General features: G+C 38.0%; 1 pseudogene; it reads right to left on the reverse strand.

Moving 5' to 3' along the window:
• Positions 1 to 464: 464 nt before the first annotated feature.
• On the reverse strand, positions 465 to 1,308 carry LOC128868857 (V-type proton ATPase subunit B-like; annotated as a pseudogene).
• Between the last annotated feature and the right edge of the window lie 14,641 nt (positions 1,309 to 15,949).

A 15,949-nucleotide genomic window follows, 5' to 3' on the forward strand; every position in this document is an offset into this window, starting at 1 on the left:
GGCTGCAAAAGTGATTAAGAAATCAAAAAAGGTGGTTGTGATGTGGAATCAGCGGTTTAAGGTGTTCAAAAATGTTGATGACTTTTCCTGGCGCGGCTTAAATTGACTGACGACAAAAAAGCAGGATAAAGTGAGCGTCCAACTTTTTAAGCGGGACCCTTCTTTGTTGCTACGCCAAGCACGCTTAGTTCTTGCTAAGAAGGGAATAGATGTGAGTATCAACACCATCGAACGTTGACTGAAGGAGGCGAACATATCGTACCGTCCCACATCATCAAAAACACTGCTCTCAGAAAAACACATTGAGAAACAACAAAACAAGAAAATGGAGTCACAGTGCTGGACTGCCCTTCCCAGTCCCCAGACACCAACCCCATTGAAAATGTGTAGGGAACTATGAAAACGCATCTTGCCGGAAGGCGAGTCCATGATTTAAAGCAACTCGTGCGTCAAGTTTGCAAAATCTAGTCCATATCAGTAAGAATGACCAACACGTGCTTTTCACACTGGTATGCCAAGAATTCGGCAGCAACCAAAGCCAAACGTGGAGTAATGATACGTTCGATGGTAGGATCGTTGGCCAAGTTCAAGAACAGACACACATTTTCCATGGAACCGTTCTCTTCGAAATCTTGTTTGAAGAAACGAGCAGTTTCCATGTTTACACCCATAACAGCGAACACAATGGCGAAGTTATCTTCGTGATCATCCAAAACAGATTTACAGGAACCTTGATCAAACCAGCTTGACGAAAAATCTGAGTGGCGATATCGTTATGTGGCAAACCAGCAGCCGAGAATATGGGAATCTTTTGAAAACGAGCAATGGAGTTCAGCACGTCAATAGCTGAAATACCGGTTTGGATCATTTCCTCAGGGTAGATACGCGACCAGGGGTTGATAGGCTGACCTTGGATATCCAAGAAATCTTCAGCCAAATTGGGGAACCCTTGTCGATGGGATTGCCGGAGCTGTTGAAAACACGGCCCAACATATCCTCAGACACAGGGGTTCGCAGAATATCACCGGTGAACTCACAAATTGTGTTTTTAGCATCAATACCTGAAGTACCCTTGAACACCTGAACGACAGCCGTGGAGCCGCTCACTTCGAGCACCTGTCCGGAATGAATTGTGCCATCAGCAAGACGCAATTGCACGATTTCGGCGAATTTTGTGAATTTTACTCCGTCCAAGATGACCAGAGGACCATTGACACCAGACACGGTCTTGTAAGTCAAACGTGGCTGGGAGATGAAATCCCTGGAAACGGCCAAGACACATACGGAGAAAAATTCACTCTGCTGCATCACACCAGGGTAGACCAGCTACGCAGAAAAGCTGGTTCAAAGCATGAAGAAGATGCCAGGCTATACTCGACAACGATGAAGAATATACGACTTATTGAGTAATTGCGACTCGTAGTTTTGTATGTACATACTTTCATGTAAAAGGATTTTAAATATATATCTTTTATACTTCAGTAATAACCGCGGTTCCTTTTTTCTAACACTGGGGACTGCTCTTGGCGATAAAAACAAGAGCATCATGAAAGCATTGAAGCCATGTGCGCCCTTGGAAGCACACAACCAACCTAAGCAACATTACTGAAGAGGTTGGAGGCAAAAAGTAAGGTGAATTTATTTGTCAAACTTCGCGGGATTAAAATTTCGCTCTAGTTATTTTTTTCGTGAGTTGGCAGCAGTGTTAATAACATCTGGGCCAACTTTCATGTGAATGTCATTATCATTACTAATATATTTACGCTTGTGTTTACCAAACGACCAAGAGTGCATTTTTCGATTTTTACAATGTCTGATTTGATTGAGCAGAGAAGTGCCAACAAATTTTGTTTGCGGAGTGAAATTTCGGTTGCGGAAACGTTTAGCATGCTGCAGAAGGCATTTGGTGATTCGACCATATCGCAGAAAAATGTTTATAAGTAGTACAAAGACTTCAAAGAGGGTCGAGAACGTGTTGATGACTTGGAACGCTCCGGACGACCATCGACGTCAACAGATGACCAACACGTCAATAAAGTGAAGGAGTTAGTGCTCAAAAATCGTCGGTTGACTGTTAAAGACCTTACTGATATGATCGGAATATTAGAAGGATCTGTGAAAACCATTTTGAAAGACCATTTGGGCCTACGAAAAGTCAAATCTCGTTTGGTCCCGAAAACTCTCAATTTCTTGGAAAAAAGTCGTCGCGTTGATGTGTGTGAAACAATGCTTTCAGACTATCAGAACAAGCTCAAATACATCATTACGGGAGATGAGACTTGGATTTATGCTTACGACTCTGAAACAACCGACCAATCAAGCGAATATCGTGCTAAAGGCGAGGCCAGACCGAAAAGAGCACGTCAAAGTCGTTCAAAAATAAAGGTCATGATGACCGTTTTTTTCGATTTTCGTGGTGTGGTGCACTATGAATTCCTTCCACCTGGCCAAACTGTTAATAAGGAATATTACTTGAGCGTTATGCTTCGTTTACGTGAAGCAAATCGTCTAAAAAGACCAGAATTATGGGCCAACAACTCTAGGTTTTTGCATCACGATAATGCACCGTCTCACACTGCACTCGTTCTTCGTGACCATTTCGCCAAAAATTCCACGCATATCGTTCCGCAACCACCGTATTCGCCTGATTTGACTCCGTGTGACTTCTGGCTATTCCCAAAACTCAACGCGTTTCGAGTCGACGCGTTTCGAGTCGATTGAGGAGATAAAAGTTGAATCGAAGAAGGTGCTGATGGCTATACCGGAAATGGACTATTTGGCAACCAACCTAAACAACCTTGCTGAAGAGGATGTAGATAGCTCGTTTGATAATTTGAAAAAGCTTGAAAGATTCAGTAAAATAGTCGATTATTCTTGGAAAAGAATGCGTACTTAAAAAACAATCAAGCACAATTCAGCCATTGCACCTACCTACTTCTTCATGAACCAGTTCAAATACTTGTCTGTATCCTTAAGTTATTCGTAGAGAAGTTAATAAGTTTTCTTGAAATACGTTCATGTTAACCTTCATCTTGATTGTTAGCCTTCTTTGCTTGGCACAACTACGCAAACTAAAGGTCTTTCCGCTGCTTTGTGTTTTTGAAATGCTGTTGCTCTCAAGTGCACATAACGCGCTATGTCGACGCTTAACAGTTTTTTGTAGCTTTGCATTACAAATTTGAAGAAGAAATTTTCTTCAGCTGGTACGGTTCAACGCATCAACATAAGTGCCTTGCCGCTTGTGTATGCCCCAATGCTTGCATCAAAAATACCCAGGAAGAAGCCGACAACAAAAACACTCATATATCATTCACTGTAAACAAGTGTGCTCTAGAGAATATTTGTGCGACGCTATCCTTGTATCGTCCTTTCTTTAGCTGTATTAAAAATCCATCTGTATGTAAATATACACATATTTTTTGTTTATTTACCCACCTCCTTGACCTTCTGCGCCCACACACGCACACCATTGACAGTAACGTTTTCTGGAAAATTTACACTTTTTTGGATTTCCTCTTTTGCCAGCTTTGTTTGCATGTACTTGTGGCTTGTGGCTTGTGGCTGCGTTTGCTTATTTTCAACTCGACTTCATAAGAGGTTCATCTTTTTTTTTTGTGCAAATAGTGATAACCCGCGAATGACAACGCAATCCAAAAGTTTGGTAGTGATGTTCTGCTGGCTTGTATAATTTTATGCATATTTTTTTTTTTTTTTTTTCAATTCACAATTTTCTTCATATGATTTTAAGTAGGTGTCTCGGAATAAAATATATTCACATGAAAGAGAGTGCGGCTTTTGCAAAACTTTCTCACTTCGCCATTGGCCTGCTCCACTTTAAACTTTCAAGTGGTCTCTTCACATTGCTTTGCAGTGGTATTTGAACTTTTCTGTTTGAAGCGTTTTTTTCCTCAAATTTATACTTCCCTCTAAGGTGCGCTTGTATGTGTGCACGCATGCAGTTGCTTACTTTGGGCATCCACAAACTGGGGTTTCAGTGCTCCTTTTCATGTTTTGTTGACGCCGGTGGTAAAGCGCCATTTACAACAAATGCTGGCTCCACACACACCTTGTGCCTCCAACATCATTCTTATGTTTTCCATTTCTCGACGAACTCAGGTAACCAACTACCCACTTGCTTCGTCAGTGCTTTTCCGTGTATAATATTTTTTTGTTACCTTCCTGCTGCCTGCAGTTGTGCTTTTAATGCTTTTTATCCTACACCCAGGGGGAACGAAGCCTCTTAAGATGCTTTTACATTTATTTTCATCACTTAAACAGTGGGTCATTCAACCGACTGTGCTTGTTCTTCTTATATGCCTAGATGGGCTATGCGCTTGGGGAAGCTGTCAACACTATTTTGCGCTGCTGTTAATCCTGCTTTTGCACGTCTTTTTTGCCCTCATCCTCTATGATGGAACTTTCTTTGCATTCGCGTGAAACTTTGGCTGTGTGTGTGTTTTGGCTCTACTTCAATGCCACTTCTTAATTAAATTGGTTATAAATTTACCCCAATGGATACATATATTTACACTGGTGTCTGTGTATATGAACAACAACAAATTGGCAAGCATGGAAATTGCTATGAAATAAATTTTGCCGCTTATTGAAAAGGATATCCTTGACTCTGATATGGCGTGAAATCGCCTTTCCACGGCATTTAGCTCCGCACTAGTATAAATTCGATCTACACTTTGCTAGTGTACTCGTATGGATGTATGTAGGTAGATGCCACGTTATTTCCGCCATCAATTTTGTATTTATAGTCAGGCCAGCATCTGCTCGTTTTTTGCTTGCTTAGCCCACTCAAGAATTTGTAGTTGCTTGTGCGCTGGTTGGCTGAATCCATCCCTACCTTGTAGTGCGTGTGTGCGTGTCTCACTGTGCGAAGTGTGAAGTCCATGTCCAGGCTGTTAATGTCTATGTCAGTTGTGGTGTTTACGGTTGATTGGGCGCTTCTCCCCACAAGCAGTACCAATAAAATAATTAGCAATAAATGCAAAACATTCGCGCATTTGGTATTTCAGTAATTACCTTCGGCAACTTGGCGCATTAAAGAAGCAGAAACAGCGCGTTCATATGAGACATATAAATACTTAAGAAAACTTTTTGAAGTGTTTACGTATGCATCCATAAAGAAACAAACAAGGTGAAGAATTAATTGCTTGTTGCTATACATACATATAAAAAAAAGTTATTTATTGTTGAAAGGAAGATATATGCAAGCATAGTTAAAAAAGTATACATAGGCCTACATAAGTACGCATAAGCTCGCATAAGTATACATAATCATACATAAGTACGCATAAGTATATATATGCGTATACATAACCATACATAAGCACGCATAAGCGCGCATAAGTATACATATTCCTACATAAGTACGCATAAGCCCGCATATGTATACATAACTACACATAAGTACGCATAAGTCCACATAAGTATACATAACTACACATAAGTACGCATAAGTCCACATAAGTATACATAATCACACATAAGTACGCATAAGCCCGCATAAATATACATAACCACACATATGTATAATAAGTCCGCATAAGTATACATAACCACACATAAGTACGCATAAGCCCGCTTATGTATACATAACCACATATAAGTACGCATAAGCCCTCATATGTATACATAACCACACATAAGTACGCATAAGTCTGCATAAGTATACATAACCACACATAAGTACGCATAAGTCCGCGTAAGTATACATAACCACACATAAGTATACATAAGCGCACATAGGTATACATAAGAGCGCATAGTCATACACAGGCATACATAAGTACACATAAGAATACATAAGCACGTATCGGCACACATAGGTATAGATAAATACATATAAGTAGCCATGTTGTAGGTAGATCTCTACAATACATGTCTAAAGGAAGGCAAATTTCCAACCCAGTGGAAGTTGCAGAAACTGGTTTTAATACCAAAAGGATCCAAGCCTGCGGAGGATCCTACAGGCTACCGCCCCCTGTGCATGCTCGACACTGCAGGGAAAATCCTGGAACGACTGATTGCAGTCCGTCTGGAGGCTGCTATAGAGGATTTAGGCGGTCTATCACCCCGACAATTTGGATTCCGGAAAGCCCGTTCAACAACAGATGCGCTGTGTTTGCAGTCAAGACCATCGCGCAGGAGGCAATTAAAGGTACTCGATGGCTATACGGAACTGGCGGAGTTCCATTAGGCTCAGTCCTGGGACCCTTACTTTGGAACGTTATGTTCGATGGAGTCTTGCGCCTCAGCCTGCCTCTAGGGTCGCAAATCTTAGGTTTTGCTGACGACTAAGCTGTTGTGGTCGCGGCTAAAACACTCCGTCGAGCCGAAGAAACGTGCAACCAGGCTGTCGGAAGAGTAAAGGAATGGTTGTGCAGCAGTGGTCTAACTCTTGAGCACTTGGTATACGCGAGCAGCAGGGCAACAGAAGCAGTAACTGCGCTAACACGACTAATGATGAATATTAAAGGCCCTAGGCAAAACAGCAGGAGACTTCTTAATACTGTGGTCTCATCGATTTTGCTGTACGCAGCTCCAGCATGGGCGGAAGCCACAAACTACAGGTCATATGTGAAGTGTATGAAATCGATGTACCGATTGAGTACCCTCAGAGTGTGCTGCGCGTTTCGCACGGTATCGGAAAACGCCATTATGGTTATAGCAGGACTACTCCCAATCAACCTAATGGCAACAGAGTATGCTGAAATCTATAAAAAAAAGAGCTACTTCAGAATGGGTGACAATACGCAAGAAAGCAAGAGAGCGTAGCCTCCGTTCATGGCAGGAAAAATGGAGCTCGTCCCCCAACGGACGCTGAACGTACCGTTTGATTCCCATGTTTTCCAAATGGGTTAACCGTGAACATGGACAGTTAGATTACTATCTGACCCAAATACTGGCAGGACATGGGTGCTTTAAGCACGAAGACGACCCGTACTGTTCTCATTGTTCACCAACTGGAGAAGACGCAGAACATGTTTTGTTTGTCTGTCCGCGATTTGCGTTAGAAAGGGAGGAACTAAGCACTACGGTGGGGAAGCCAATTACGGCTGATAACCTATTCGATATAATGATAGAGTCCGAAGAATATTGGTCCGCTGTATGTAATATGGCAAAAACAGTAATCTCCAAACTGCGTCGCGCTGAGCAACAGCGCAGATCTTCATGAAGAGGCAATAGGCCTGACGAAATAAATGTTTAACAGAATGAAAGAAAGAGTTATAAGATGTGTGAGAGAGCTAAAAAAAAGTGTCCAACACTCGGGAATGGAACACAATTTCACTAAAGGAGTAACGGAAATAAAAAAAGAGATTTGAGAAAGACTGATGTTTTTTATGAAATTCGACCTTCGAATTCTCCAACAATAATCTGGGTATCGAGTTGAAAACCTTATATTGGGAACAACTTCTCATATACAACCATATAGGTTGGAATATGTAGGTAAGTTAGGATCGCATAAGATGGAATAAGAGTGCCCCCAGTTGCACCGGAAGAAGTTTGAAACAACCCTTAGTCGCATTAAAGACGAAAAAGCTCCTGGACCCGATAGCATACCCAATATCGCCTTTAAGACAGCAATGCAGGCAAAGCCTGATCCGGTTGCGAAAATGTATGAAGCGTGTCTTAAAGAAGAAATCTTCAACAGTAGATGCAAACTGCAACGGCTAGTCTTATAACTCAAACCACAGAAGCAGCCAGACCAACCCCCAGCATACAGGCCCTTCTGTATACACAACACAGTAGGCAAGGTGTTTGAGCGCATTATAGGCAATCGACTGCAAGAATACTTGGAATGTCAAACTGGCCTGTCTGACAGACAATATGGCTTTCGACTGGCTAGATCAACTGTGGATCCAGAATGCTGACAAACATTGCACGCGGAGCCAGCATCCGAATGGAGTTTTGTGCCATCTCCCTAAACGTCAGAAATGCGTTCAACTCGGCGAGGTGGCCCAGCATACGCAGTCCCTTAAAAGAACTTCATGTTCCTGGGTACCTGATGCGCATAATTTGTAGCTACTTTAGCGACAGAATTCTGCAGTACGATACAGGCGACGGACTGAAAACATACAAAATTTCCGGTACGTTCCACAAGAATTCTGCCAAATAATGGGGGGTGCACAAGGTGCGAGAAGACGCCTTCTGTCAAAGGTGATGGATTCTTTTGCTCTCCATAGGGGAACTAAACTATCTAGCGTACGACTAGTAACACAGGTGTTACGACGGAATGCATTAAGAGGCGCTTGCGCATTCAGGATCTTCTCTGACGACGCGATTTGCGTTATCGCCGGAAAACTTCCTATGGATGTACGTGCACGAGAAATGGGTCATCTCTATGACAAGCAGGAAGCGAGCCCATCAAAGGAGAAAAATGCTACAGAACGTCTGCAATCCGTATAAGAATTGCAACATAGAGGGGATCAGTCAGTCAACGGGTGGTGGACCCAAAGGCTTATACCTGAAATTGCGCGATGAGTGACCAGGAAACACGGCGACGTTGAGTTTTATCTAACACAGCTTATCAGTGAACACGGATGCTTTTGGTCGTACCTCCACCGTTTTAAGCTGACAGATAACCCCTACTGCCCACACAGCTCCAACACGATCGAAGATGCAGAATATGTCATTGTCCAATGTGACTGTTTTCGAGACAAGCGTCAAAAACTGGAGGTGTTACTTGGACACCCGTTGCTGGTGAACAATCTGATACCAGTCACGTGAGTATCAAGCAATAACTGGAATGTAGGTTCACTGAGTCGTTCTGCGCCCTTTCCAAGTAACGCAAAAAGTAGTTCCGGGAAGGGAGTCTCCCCAGAAGCGGAGGTAGGATTGTTTTAGTGGTCGTCGGTCGCTGTAAGTGCGAAGGCATTTTGGACCCTACTTCTCCCACTAAAAGCAAAAAAAGGGATAGAAAAAAAATTATATAGAGCTGCGGTTGCATTCACAACAGCTGCGCTTCTTAGCCAAGCCCACGAGTTCACTGGTTTAACGTTATTTAATAGCCAATTAACCGAAGTGAAGAGATTCATAAAACAAAATGGTTGCAAACTGCCCAAAAATACAAGTGAATTAGCTTATTTCGAGCACTCCACTTTCTCATTTTTTATTTTTTTGTTATTTCATTTGAAACAAGGCGAACAATAATCGCATACTATAAATTTCCCCCGACCTCCACAGACACGCAAAACCTTTCTCCCCAACAGAGAAAGAAGCTTACATTGTTTGTTGCAGGAAAAAGCAGATTGCAACCACTAATGATGTCTTTAGTGATTTTATTTATTTTTCAGCTGTTTCATTACGCTGGCTAATGCGGTTGCTTTGTTTGCCGACGGTTGCCATTTGCTCTATGAAAACCCCAAAAAAAGCTAATGGCGAAAGAAAATTAGTATGAATAATAGTAAAGTATGCAGTAGGAAACCGATATGCGAATAAACAACTCTCTTTGCTGGGGCACTAAGCATTGCTGAAAATCACGTGAATCTGGCTGCTTGAGCCTTATAAGGATAAGGATTAAGTGGAAAGCAAAGTAATTAGACAAATGCACAACAGCTAAGATGATTTGTGGTGAAATGGGAAACGGCATAGTGTACATAAAAAACTGAAGCGTAATGATTTAGAAACCCAAATTTTCGTTTAGATTTTTTATTAATTTTCATTAATTATTATTTTTACTTACTGCCAACTGTACAAACTTAAATATGTTTAAGGGGTTGGGGGCAGTTAAGGGGCCAAAAAAATGATGATTTTCAATAATTTTGTTTCCTAGTCAATTGCTTTATTTTACAAATATAAAAACATAGCCTTAATATTATATATCATGTTTTGACTTTACCTTACCAATATTTCAAAAAAAAAAAAAAATAATACCAATTGTAAAAGTTATATTTTTCAGATTTTCGAGAAAAAAACCGACAATTAATTGTTTAAAAAAATCGAAATTAAAAAAAAACATCGAAATATTTCAAAAATCAAAAAATCCTTCGATCAGGCTCGAGTTTTTTATTTTTGTCAAAAGAAGTATAGATACATTTTATTGAAATCTACCAAACGGTTTTAAAATTACGGTGATCACCAGTTCAAAAAACATATATTAGTTCTGAGAAAAACGCAGTTAAAGTTTTGCTATCGAGCTCCGGAGCGCCCGAACGCCTTTTGTTAATTGTTGAATAACTTAAAAAGTATTTGTCGGCTTCACTTCAAATTTTCACACAATATTTTTAAGACATTATACTTAAAGAAAATGCAAAAAAAGTGCGTGTAGCGTAGTACACATAACAGAAATGAAACTTTCAAGGCAGACAAAAAAAGAGGGAGACACCCGAGAGATAATGAGAGAGAGAGAGAGAGAAAGAATATATATCTAAATAAATTCACATTTGCAGAGAATACAAGTAGACGAAACACCGCACACAAACCGTGGCAATAACGCGCACTACTCCGAGCGTTTACCACCCGCACAAACGCAGCGATTCCAGGGCCGCAGCAGCGGCACAAATTACCGCAAGGTAATACCAATAAATCCGACGCCGGAATGGATAGCACTTTACAGTACGCACAAGCACTAGCCAGGAAACGGAAATAAGCGGCAAAAAGTAGGCACCAAAAAAACGCCAAAAAATTGGGAACAAAAAACGCCCCAAACAATAGGCACCAAGGAAATATAACGTCAAAAAGTAGGTACCAAAAATATATTTCCTACAAGTTTGCACCAACAAACAAGCGCCAAAAAGTAGGCAGTGTTATTTCACACTAGATATTAGCAACCACAAGGAAAAAATAGCCAAAAGTGTATCTAAGATATAGCTCGCTCTCTCCTTTTCCTCTGCGTTATATCTTTTTTCTCTCTCGCGGAACGAAAATGCCCAAAACATTGCATGGCCTTGAAATTTTAATCTCCATTCTCGCTCGTCCATCGCCGCCTAAGAAGTTTCACTTCAAAAAAATTATATCTGCGAAGAATCGAAATTCTTCGTCGAAGTGTTTGAGGGAGGCCAAAGTTCGACACAGATGACGAGTTTCGAGCTCTTCTTTTAATTCTGACTACCCCTAAACCCTTAATCTAGAGAGCAGAAAAGAAGCCTCCTAGTTAATGCAGCCAGAATTTATCTCTTATAAATTATAACAAACCTGTGTACGCAGTTACAGGTCTTCACTGATGGTTGACGAGCTGTCACTTACGTCGAAATGCCATTTATTTGCTTTGTTGTTGGTGTTCGTCACACAACCCATATGGGAGAAAAAGTGCTATGCCCGAATTTAACATGAGCTTTCTTCTCCCTGCAATGTTCAGTGAGAAAATCTTTAAATGTTTGAAATACGCATCTAGTGGAGAAGGTCTAGTCAGCTATTCTGTTGGCTGAGTGTTGGGTATTTTTGCTGAAATTTGCTGAATGAAGAATTTGGCTAGTCTGCGATTTTATTCATAATGGAAGTACACGACTTTCCGACAAATGGAACTATACACTTGGCTGCCACTTTCCAGTCGAGAATATCTGCGTTGACGAGTTATACACCGATCAGCTTCCCATATGAGAAGCTCACGCATGCGCTTTCTATTAAGAGCTGGTATCTCTCATCAGATAACTTCAAACGCTTCCAAGGCAGTCCGTAAATTTTTGCAAACTTCATCATTTTTCTTTTTTTTCAAGACTAGGAGTTTTGGAGTAGTATTTTTGAGTATTTGATTAAAGATTTTACTCCAATGTCTTATTAAATGAAATTTTTATAAATAATTTAAGTCAATACGATTTTGTGCCAAGTAGTTTTTTTTCCCCCAGCATTAAGTTTTCAATAACACTGTGTGACAAAAAAAAAAAATTAAATATACTTTTATGGAGACCTAGCACAACTTGTGGGCATAGAAAAACTAAAAAAAATGGTATAGCAGGAATTTCCAATACACCCCCAAAATCTCCTTTTATGGCCATAAAACCGTTTTTCAGTAGGTTGATGTGAAGAATCACTCCTAACTTCGCCAATTTCCATCCGATTTCGAATTTGTTTTTTTAGTTCGAAAGAACAAAAACAAGCCTTTTTGACAGTGTGTTGACAATTTTTCTGAAATTACAACTGACGAGACTGTAGGCGGAAGTATTTGGAATTTTTTTATTCTTTCTCTATTTTTTCAACTTTGACATAATTTTTACGATGTTATCCGATATTGAGGATTTTTTTTAGTACACTACTGTTATATATTAGTAAATTAAATTTTGCGTCGAATGAGCTATATTTGACTGTAATTGAATTAAAATCAATGGAGTTGTGTGAGTTTTAAGTTTTTAGTTTTTTTTTACTAATTTGGTATGTAGGTATAACTTATGCTAAATGGGAATAAAGACGTGTTCTGATGCGTTATTATAGCTACGTAATATTTATTGGAGTATATATGTATACATAAGAGTACACTATACCGCATACAACAGAACTGGTTAGAACTTACGAAAATATCTGACATATTATAGCACTTTTTTTTTTCAATAGAGATATGAAAAAGCTCCCAAGTGTACCAAAGTTCACACTGTACATTTATTAATAAAACGTCAAAGTTTTTGTTTGTTTCATTAAAATTCAAGAGATATAAATCAAAACGTTGCCAGAAAAGTCGAATTTCTCAATAATGATGTGGCATCATTAGCCTTATCATAAACCAGATGATTGTTATTTTTATAAAACGGACGTAAACGGTCATCATTATAAAGCTCGAAAGCACATAAAGTATGTTGATGTTGCAACTGTTAAGAACCCCGTAGTCTTAGACGATATGATTGACTCAACTGCAGGAACTGAAGGAAGTTCAACTCATTGCTGATGATGATCAAACTGATAACAATAAACCTCATGATGAAGAGTACTTTCCGTCTGGTTCTACGTCTTCAGAACGACACATTGTATCAAATTCAGATTTTCAGGATCTTTCTCGTGATTTACTTCTATCGGGAAGACAATCTGAAACGCTCGCTTCTCGATTTAAACAATTGAATTTAGTTGATGACGACTTCAGATGAATGATAATGAACGAATTTCTTACAGAGAAGTATTCAAAACTGATGAAGAGAATGACAAATGTACCGTACCATACTAAACTCCAAAGGGCCGTTTCCAATGCATTTTGAAGTTTGGAACCAGTTCCGTTGTGTACTGCACCGTACCATACCGTACAATGCTGCACTGCACAATACTCCAATAAATATTATGTGTTTATAAAGACACTTGTTATCATTTTCATGATTCAATGCCTACATACCAAATTAGTAAAAAAAAACTAAAAACTTAAAACTCACACAACTCCATTGATTTTAATTCAATTACAGTCAAATATAGCTCATTCGACGCAAAATTTAATTTACTAATATAGAACAGTAGTGTACTAAAAAAAATCCTCAATATCGGATAACATCGTAAAAATTATGTCAAAGTTGAAAAAATAGAGAAAAAATAAAAAAATTCCAAATACTTCCGCCTACAGTCTCGTCAGTTGTAATTTCAGAATAATTGTCAATACACTGTCAAAAAGGCTTGTTTTTGTTCTTTCGAACTAAAAAAACAAATTCGAAATCGGATGGAAATTGGCGAAGTTAGGAGTGATTCTTCACATCAACCTACTGAAAAACGGTTTTATGGCCATAAAATGAGATTTTGGGGGTGTATTGGAAATTTCTCCTATACCATTTTTCTTAGTTTTTCAAAACCTACAAGTTGTACTAGGTCTCCATAAAAGTATAATTTCACTGTCGCACAGTGTAATTTTTCCTAAACAAGTATTTTTTGGCTGCAATTTTTATAAAATTAATTTTCCATAAAGCGAAATCAAGCAGACTGGAATTGTATAATGAATAATAGTATCTAAGTGTGCGAGCAACGGGTGCATTCCTCGCACATTTAGTCTAAAGTTTTCCTCATAAAAAGCGTAAAAATTGCGAAGACTTCTTTGTCGAACATTAAAATTAACCCGCTCAAGTAGAGCTGCACAGTCGATATCATTAAAAACACTAAAAATGAACGAAAGCGAAAAGACTGTTCTTCTCTTTTCTAGAGATTCTAGATTAATTAGCTAATTAGCTTCTCGGCTAAAGAATTATAGGATGAAACGGCGGACTAAAGTCGTTAAAAATGCACGTACACCTCGAAAATGTTAAATGAAAACATTTTACCTGCTTTCTTCACAAATTGCTTCATATTCTTTGTTTGCTGCCAAATACCTTTCGCTGTCAGTCTGTCGAAAACTTTGTGGGACTTTTCACAACGCAAGTTAAACCAAATCTCTTTGAAATACTACAATATATGGACCACCCTGTATGCAATTGAAGGCGTTTCAGTAAATAATTACTCACATAAATGCAGTATGATTAAGTTTTTCTCGAAAGTATCTTTATTGAAAATTTCTTACCTCTAATTAACAGCCCGAGCGTACGTAATATAGATTTGTACTCCAAAGGCAAATTCATTAATTGATAACTGCCGCCCATGTAATTCCTTCGCAGTAAATATTCTTAATGCATAACTACACAGGTTTTCAATAAAATTTGTAGGGTTCCTCTTTTTTACTACGTAAGCACAGTGAACAGAGATTGCAGTATTACTAATTTCTTTTTTTTTTTTTATTATTTTAAATTGAGTTTATATGCATTTGAGATTTATTTTTCTTTAAATGTTTACACCGGTACTTAAGGTTGCGAAGTTTAATATATTAATAGTTTTTTTATATGCGTATGGATTCTTGTTTTATTAAAAAAAAATTAAATTAATTTATTTATTTAAAAAATCCTTAAAATTTATTTATTTATTTAAAAAATTATTACAAATTATTTATTTATTTAAAAAAATTATTACATTTTTTTTCAAAATAATTTTTTTTTATTTACTTAAAAAATCATTAAAAATTATTTATTTATTTAAAAAATCATTAAAAATTATTTATTTATTTAAAAAATCATTACAAATTATTTCTTTATTTAAAAAATTATTAATTTTTTTTTCAAAATCTTTTACGTTTATTTTGTTTATAATACACAAACTTCGTAACTTGTAACATACAATTTTTTTAGGGCACTCAATAAAGCAAGTAAATTAAAAAAACTATTTTGAAATACCAAATACTTAATTATTAATTTTTTTCCTGATTAAAATCGATTTTCTTGTATTTACAACTTCACTTCAACTAGCCCTTTCAAAATTAATTTGTTAAATATTTTTTATTTTCTGAAAATCTAAATATAAATTAAATAAAATTTTCAAGTCACTCAAATATATTCTTTTTTTTAATTTTTAGATTGATAAATTTATGCACATACATACATACGTATATGTCACACTGATACAATTTAATGCAATTTTTTTTTTTTTAATTTCGGTAAATTCACTACGCTTCACTTTTGTATTAATTAATTTTGTTTTTAATTTTTTTACTTAAATTTTTTTCATTACACCCATAACTTACACTGAGACTGCAGCGCTCGCATTTTATATTTATAATAATTTAATTATATTCAACATTAAAACTAGGTTAAATATTAATTTCTTTTCAACTCTCAACTCAATTCCTTTGCCATTAACGCAACACAACTCACAAATTCAATCACAGCAGAAATCTTTAAATTTACTTGCCATTATCAGCGCTTCACATTTCACTTAACACAAAGATTTGCTTTTGATTTCATCCAAAAACAACACCATAGTTGAACTCTGTCTTATTCAGTTATTTTAACCAAATCATTCAAATTATTTCTACCGCATCCAGCGCATTATGTTTTCACGATCTTCCTCTCAAACGTTCACACACACACAATTTTATTTTTAAACAAAAACCCGAATTCGCACTTTCCATCCGCTCATCCGCTATTTGCTGTCATATTTCGCGGCAGTTCGGCAAAGACTGAATTGCGCCATCGTTCGAAGCTCCAACTACAAAAGCAGTGGGCAACAAGCAACGAGT

Source organism: Anastrepha ludens, chromosome 6, assembly GCF_028408465.1.
Source record: "Anastrepha ludens isolate Willacy chromosome 6, idAnaLude1.1, whole genome shotgun sequence".
Lineage (NCBI taxonomy): Eukaryota > Metazoa > Arthropoda > Insecta > Diptera > Tephritidae > Anastrepha > Anastrepha ludens.